This window comes from Silene latifolia, chromosome Y (genome assembly GCF_048544455.1).
Source record: "Silene latifolia isolate original U9 population chromosome Y, ASM4854445v1, whole genome shotgun sequence".
In the NCBI taxonomy this organism is placed as follows: domain Eukaryota; kingdom Viridiplantae; phylum Streptophyta; class Magnoliopsida; order Caryophyllales; family Caryophyllaceae; genus Silene; species Silene latifolia.
Window position 1 is genome coordinate 468,748,991 of NC_133538.1, and position 6,657 is coordinate 468,755,647.

At 40.9% G+C, this 6,657-nt stretch overlaps 1 non-coding gene across 1 annotated transcript; it reads left to right on the forward strand.

Moving 5' to 3' along the window:
• The first annotated feature begins 1,656 nt into the window (after positions 1-1,656).
• Positions 1,657-1,763, forward strand: LOC141637101 (small nucleolar RNA R71). Its single transcript, XR_012541663.1, has one exon. It is a non-coding gene; the product is annotated as a small nucleolar RNA R71 (small nucleolar RNA).
• Positions 1,764-6,657: the final 4,894 nt, after the last annotated feature.

Sequence of the window (6,657 nt, forward strand, 5' to 3'; positions counted from 1 at the left end):
AAAGTTATACTCTCATCTCCCACTTCTAGAGTGAGCTCACCATGTTTTACATCAATCACCGCACCCGCGGTTTCTAAGAAGGGTCTTCCTAGAATGATTGGAATGTTGGAATCTTCCTCCATATCAACAATGACAAAGTCCACAGGGATGAAAAACTTCCCAATTCGTACGGGAACATCTTCCCATATCCCTAATGGTGTCTTCGTCGATCTATCGGCCATTTGGAGTGTGATATTGGTGCATTTAAGCTCTCCCATCCCCAATCTTTTACTCACCGAGTACGGCATAACACTCACACTAGCCCCTAGATCACATAAAGCTTTGTTGATTGTGGTGTCGCCAATGGTACACGGGATTGAGAAGCTTCCCGGATCCTTTAGTTTTGGAGGTGAACTCCCTTGAAGTATTGCACTACTCACCTTAGTGAAGGCGATAGTCTCAAGTTTCCGGATCGACTTCTTCTTTGTGAGGATGTCTTTCATGTATTTCGTATAGACCGACACATGATTGATTAATTCCGTGAAAGGAATTGAGACTTCCAAATTCTTCACAATTTCCATAAACTTTCCAAGTTGGTCATCAAATTTGGGCTTGGCTTGACGACTTGGAAAAGGAAGTCTAATCACAATGGGCTCCTTCTCCTTGGCCTTGTCTTCATTTTTCTTTGAAATTTCTTCTTTTGATGATTCTTCATCCTTGGAGTTTTGCACAATTTCTTCCTTATCACTTGCTTCCACAACTTCATCCTCAACTTGCTTCTTCGGTGCTTCATACCTTGTACCACTTCTCAAGTGAATGGCACTAACCATTTCATGTCTTGGGGGATTACTTTGAGGTGGTAATTGCCCCTTTTGTCTTTGTGAGCTTGAAGATGCTAGTTGAGTCAATTGGGTTTCCAACATCTTGGTGTGAGCTAGAATGTTGTTGATGGTGGTTTCTTTTGCTTGACTATCTTTTTGCATTTGAGTGAAAAACTCTTGTTGATTCTTTTGCATTTGAAGGACCGCTTTTTGAACATCAAAACCTTGGTCATTTTGGTGATTGTATGGATTTTGGTTTTGGTAACCTTGGTTTTGGTTAAAAAAGGGTCTTTGATTTTGGTTTCTCATGGGAGGTGGGGTGTATGTTGTTTGAGGGTTTTGAACATTTTGGCTTTTGTATGAGAGATTTGGATGAAACTTGGTGTTTTCATTGTAATAGTTGGAATAAGGGGTACCACTCTTGTATGCTTGGAAAGCATTCACTTGTTCATTTGTTCCCCTACATTCACTTTGGTCATGTCCCAAAGTTCCACAATTCTCACATATCCCACTTGGGATTGATGAGGATGCCGACATGGCATTAACATGATGCTTTGGTGATTTTGAGGCTTCTTCAAGTCTAGCCATAGCTTGTTCAAACTTCAAATTTATTGTGTCAATGTGAGCACTAAGTTGAGCACCCAATTGAGTAACGGAGTCCACTTCATGCCTTCCTCCTCTAGTAGCCTTGCGAGGTCTACTATATTGTGAGTTATAGACCGCCATTTCCTCAATCTTGTTCCATGTTTAATTGTCATCAACTTCGGTGAACATTCCATTTGATCCCATGTTGAGAATGTTCCTTGAATCTTCATATAAACCGTTCCAAAATTGTTGTACCAAGAACCACTCGCTAAGTCCATGGTGAGGACATGAGCGACAAATTCCTTTGAACCGCTCCCAAGCTTCATACAAAGATTCTTCATCCCTTTGCTTAAAACCCGTAATTTGAGCTCTTAGCATGTTAGTCTTTTCCGGTGGGTAGAACTTTTTGTAGAAAGCTAGAGCCAACTTCTTCCAAGAATCAATTCCGAGAGTGGCCTTATCAAGGCCCTTCAACCATTGTTTCGCGGTGCCGATTAGAGAAAAAGGAAATAAGACCCATCGAATTTGGTCTTGAGTTACACCGGTTTGAGAAATCGCATCACAATAGTCACAAAAGGTTTCCATATGAGAATGAGGGTCTTCACTAGGCATCCCCCCAAATTGGCTCATTTCGACTAATTGGATAAAGGCGGATTTGGCAATAAAATTTCCGGTCAAATGTTGTGGTGTGGGAGTACCATTGGGTAGGTTCTCCTCGGTGGGTACGGAATGTGATGAAATTTTTGGCATTGTAGGTTGATTTTGTGGGGTATTTTGTGTTGAGTTCTCCTCACCTTCTCTTGCAAAAGGGTTGATGAACTCAATAGTTGGTTGAATATCCACTACCTCACTAATACCTCTCAAATTCCTCCTAGCAAATGTCCTATTGTTTGTCAAGGTTCTTTCAATTTCACGATCAAAAGGTAACAAATCACTTTGTGACCTTCTAGACATGCAAAATATCAAACAACTTGAAAACAATTAGAACTAACCTTGAGGAGTTTTACTTCCCCAAGGCAAAGAAAGACATAACTAATAACAATATAAGAAAATCTAAATCAAGTTAACACCGTCCCCGGCAACGGCGCCATTTTTGATCGGTCCGTTTCGTGTTCACAATTTTATAGATGTTGTCGTTGGGTCACGTCCGAATCAAAACACAATTTATAGCTTCACAAACAACTCTACAATTAGTAAAGAGGCAAGTAAAGGCCGGATCCCAAGGGACGGAAATTGAGATAAGATTTCTATTGAAACTAGTGGTGTCTTAGGGGTGTCACAATTTGGGTTGATGTAGAAGGTCACTAACTAAATAGCAATGAAAGTAAATAAGCAAGATGAATTAAAAGGGTTGTAAACAATTGATAAAAAGCACTAGGGTGTCATGGGGTCATAGGGGAATCATGGGAATTGATCATACAAACATGTTCTCAAATTATAAGCAAGCAATTATTGTTGTGATGGATTGAGTTGGGTTATATCTTACAATCCTAGGAAAGTTTGGGTCCCGGAGCCGAATCGATTAGATTGTACAAAACCTACAAGTCGACTTAGTCTTCCCTACTCAACAACATGCATGGTCTAATGAGACTCAAGTTGGTTTATGTCTTACAAGTCTCATTGAAAAGATAGGTGATGGGTAAAAAATGCAAGGATTCATAGGCTCACATTTCATCAAACATAACATGTGCATGGGTTGAGATCAAAACAAGCAAGCAAATAAACCATGAAAGCATATTAATTTAAGCATGAATCATTCCCCATGTTGGTTTTCCCTAATTACCCATTAACCCTAGCTAGGTCACTACTCACTCATTATCATGTTGATCATGCTAGCAAGGTTGTCAATCATACCAACAAAAGGAAACATGATGAATAAATGAAAGTAATTAACAATAATTAAAAAGGGATTAAGAGAATTATACCTACTAATGATTCCAATAATAGAGCAAAGAATAAAAGAAGTACTTGATGCTTGATTGAGAGGTTGTCAATCTCCCAATAATAACCCAAATAATCTTCAATTACCCAAAATAAAGGATGAACAAGAGAGAGATTAAGGAAATAAAACTTGTATTAAAACTTGATTAATTGTTGATTACAATACTAAAGAGAGATTTGATTGATATTAACTACTCTAATTATTGATAAGAAGAACATGCTCTTCTAATTAGACTAATGGGGTATTTATAGTGGAAATTAGGTGGATGCATTAGGGTTAACTAAGGGCTAAACTAGTAATTACACTTTTTAGATTGAGCAGGGAGGAGCCGGTATTTTTCGAAGGAAGGGCTTCTTTCTTTGTAGCTTGGAGAAGACGAAATTTCGCTGTACTGGAATCCGTGCGTATTGGAGTCGGGACGGGCGGATTCAGGCAAGGGAAGACAGGCGTCTTCAGGGGAATCCGGGCGGATTCTGTGGCTGCTGTTCGGGCGTCTTTGGAGGAAGACGCACGGATTGTGCTTGTGGAGGACGGGCGGATTCAGGACAATCCGCTCGGATTGTAGCTCAGCATGGTTTCTTCTTCTTTTCTTCCCTTTTCTTCATAAAATCCTTGGGGATTTTCTTGGGGATGCAAGGATCCTTTCTCAACATTGCTCATCTACTATCATATGTACAAAGGCCTTCTAATCTTGTCTCTCCTTGATGCTTGGTCATTGAATTTAATCAATTAGTCTCGTTTTGCCATGAAAATGCAAGATTTGCACTCCTTTCCTACCAAGGGATCAAAATCTCAAAGAATATGCAAAACAAAGAACAAAAGACAATAAATGACCCAAATATGCACTAAAAAGCATGGGAACAAGGCTAATTCGGGGGCTAAATATGCGCTAATTATGGTCACATCACAAGACTACACTGCAAAGGAAATGAACATGTTTTTGGTTTTTCAATTTTTTTTTTTCAAAATTTTTTTATGGATTTTTGTTTTATGAAATTAAAAGACATAGTTTTGTGATTTTTCGAAATTTTTCAATTTTTATGCATTTTGGAATATAAATTCCCATCCCCCACTTTATTTTGGACATTGTCCTCAATGTACATGTAGGAGTAGGAATAAAAAGGAAAACATGTTTTTGGATTTTTGATTTTTTGAAATAAAGTACGAATGCAATGATATGATATGAATGAATGCATGCTCTAACTAAATACAATTCTATATGACATATATAACAAATGAATGCAATCTAAACTACACTAAACTATGGTCACCTATGATCAAACCTCCCCAAACCGATTTAAACACTATTTCTAGTGTAGAAATGAATAGGTTTGGCCATTAGTAACTATGCATGAATTCTAATCTATATGCAACTATCAACATGAATCATGTGAGATATATTATAATGCAAACTATACTATATGAACTAACTAATGCAAATGAGATATGATACAAATGCATGCGAAAATTACACTAAATGCAATGTATATACAAAAGAGAGAGGGAGAGAGGGGTATCATACAAATGGAGGTGGTGAGGTAGGACTCTTTCACTCGTCATCCTCCTCATCTTGGTAACCATATTGGTGGGAGCTCCCGGCTTGGTCATACCCTCTTGCTTGGCCCCAATACCCTCCTTGGTCAAACTCTCCCCCTTGACCCGAGTACCCTCCACCTTATCTAGAATGCCCTCCGCCGTCGCGATCCCAAGCTTGGTTCCCTTGATTAGGGAACAAGTGTTGTGGTTGGGCCCAAGTGGGCAAAGGGCCATTAGGGTCAACATACCCTTGTTGAGCCATGTTATAGTATTGGGGATAAAGGGCTAAGTAGTTGTCGACCCTCCCTTCATGTACCCCGAGGTCCACTCTATTCATGAGTGCCATCAAATCATTAATGCCCGGGGTATTGGGGATTTCCGGTTCAAATTTGGTATTAGGGATAGGGTATGGTGGGATAGGCACATAGGAAGGTGGGCGAATAGGCCTTCCCGGTACCCCACGAGGTACTTGTTGTTGGCGGGGTGGCTCTTCCCTTTGAGGGGGATTGTCGAGAATTTGGATATCAAGGAGGTAGCTTGGTGGAGGCGAATACGGGCTCAATCTTGGGTCAATGCCCGGTATCTTCCAACCCTCAAGGATGATTGAGGTGCATCCTTTGGTGTACCACTCTACACTCCCGTCTTGAGTGTTGTTACACCACCGGTGATGGGTGAAGACGGTGTGCTCATCAATCAAAGTCCTCCCCTCAAGAGGAGTATAGATCCCACGAGCGTTGAACCCGGGGCAAAGGTTGTTGGCCAAAATAGTAATTAGACCTCCCATTATGAAGGTCTTGAGTTTGGAGGTCCCTTGAGCAAAATCATGAAACCTAGTAAGTATCTCAAGGGGTGTGTTGAAGTTATAGCGCCTCGTCCCCCGAACATTCAAATAGGACTCAAGAAAAGTTAAATCAATAAGAGTACACCTATCTTGTTCGTACCTCCCATTGATGCTACCGGCCACAAAGCGCTCGGTGATTCGAATCACCGGATGTTGAATGGCGAAGGTATAGCATTGCTTTAAACCGGTAAAATTCCTCCCGGAAATAGCCCTCCAAAGATGGTCCACATCGAAATTATCGAGTTTATCGGTATAGTTGGTGGGCACTTCAAGACCAAAAATGTAGGCAAATTGATCAAGTGAAATACTATGGTCTAGGTTGCACAACCTAAACTCCATGCCCACAGTTGTTCGAGTATTCGTTACAATGCGAAGGCTACTCAAAAACTCAAGGGTGAGACTAAGGTACGTCTCCTCATGGGCATGGAAAAGTTTCCCAATCCCAAGGCCATCAAAGAACATCTCGGTAGGGTACCTTATCCTAAGGGTTTCCAACACCCTAGTATCTATGAATTGAGTGGGTTCATAGTTCTTACCTAGCAATTTGACAAAGTTCTTGTGGTGGTCATCGGATTCAAAAAGCACCTCTTGGAAGTACTCAAGTTGCTCAATTCCTCCTCTCATTGTGTGACGGAAGTCCCTTGGTAGCGCTACCTCTCGCGGAGTTGATGAGGATGATCCCTTGCGCTTCCTTCCGGTGGATTCGACCAACTTCTTAGCCTTGCCCTTAAGGTTCATCATCTTGAAGTTGAGGAAATGGGGGTTTTGTTGGCTTTTGATGTGAGAGGAGTGTTTTTGAGGAAGGAGATGAGTGTTTTAGGGTTTGATATGGTGAAGAAATGAGGGAGAAAGGGGGTGATTTTATAGAAGAAGGGGGAATCCGAGCGGATAAGGGTGGGACCCGGCCGGATTATTCGAGAAAAATGCAACAATACGGGCGACTTTCATGCGGG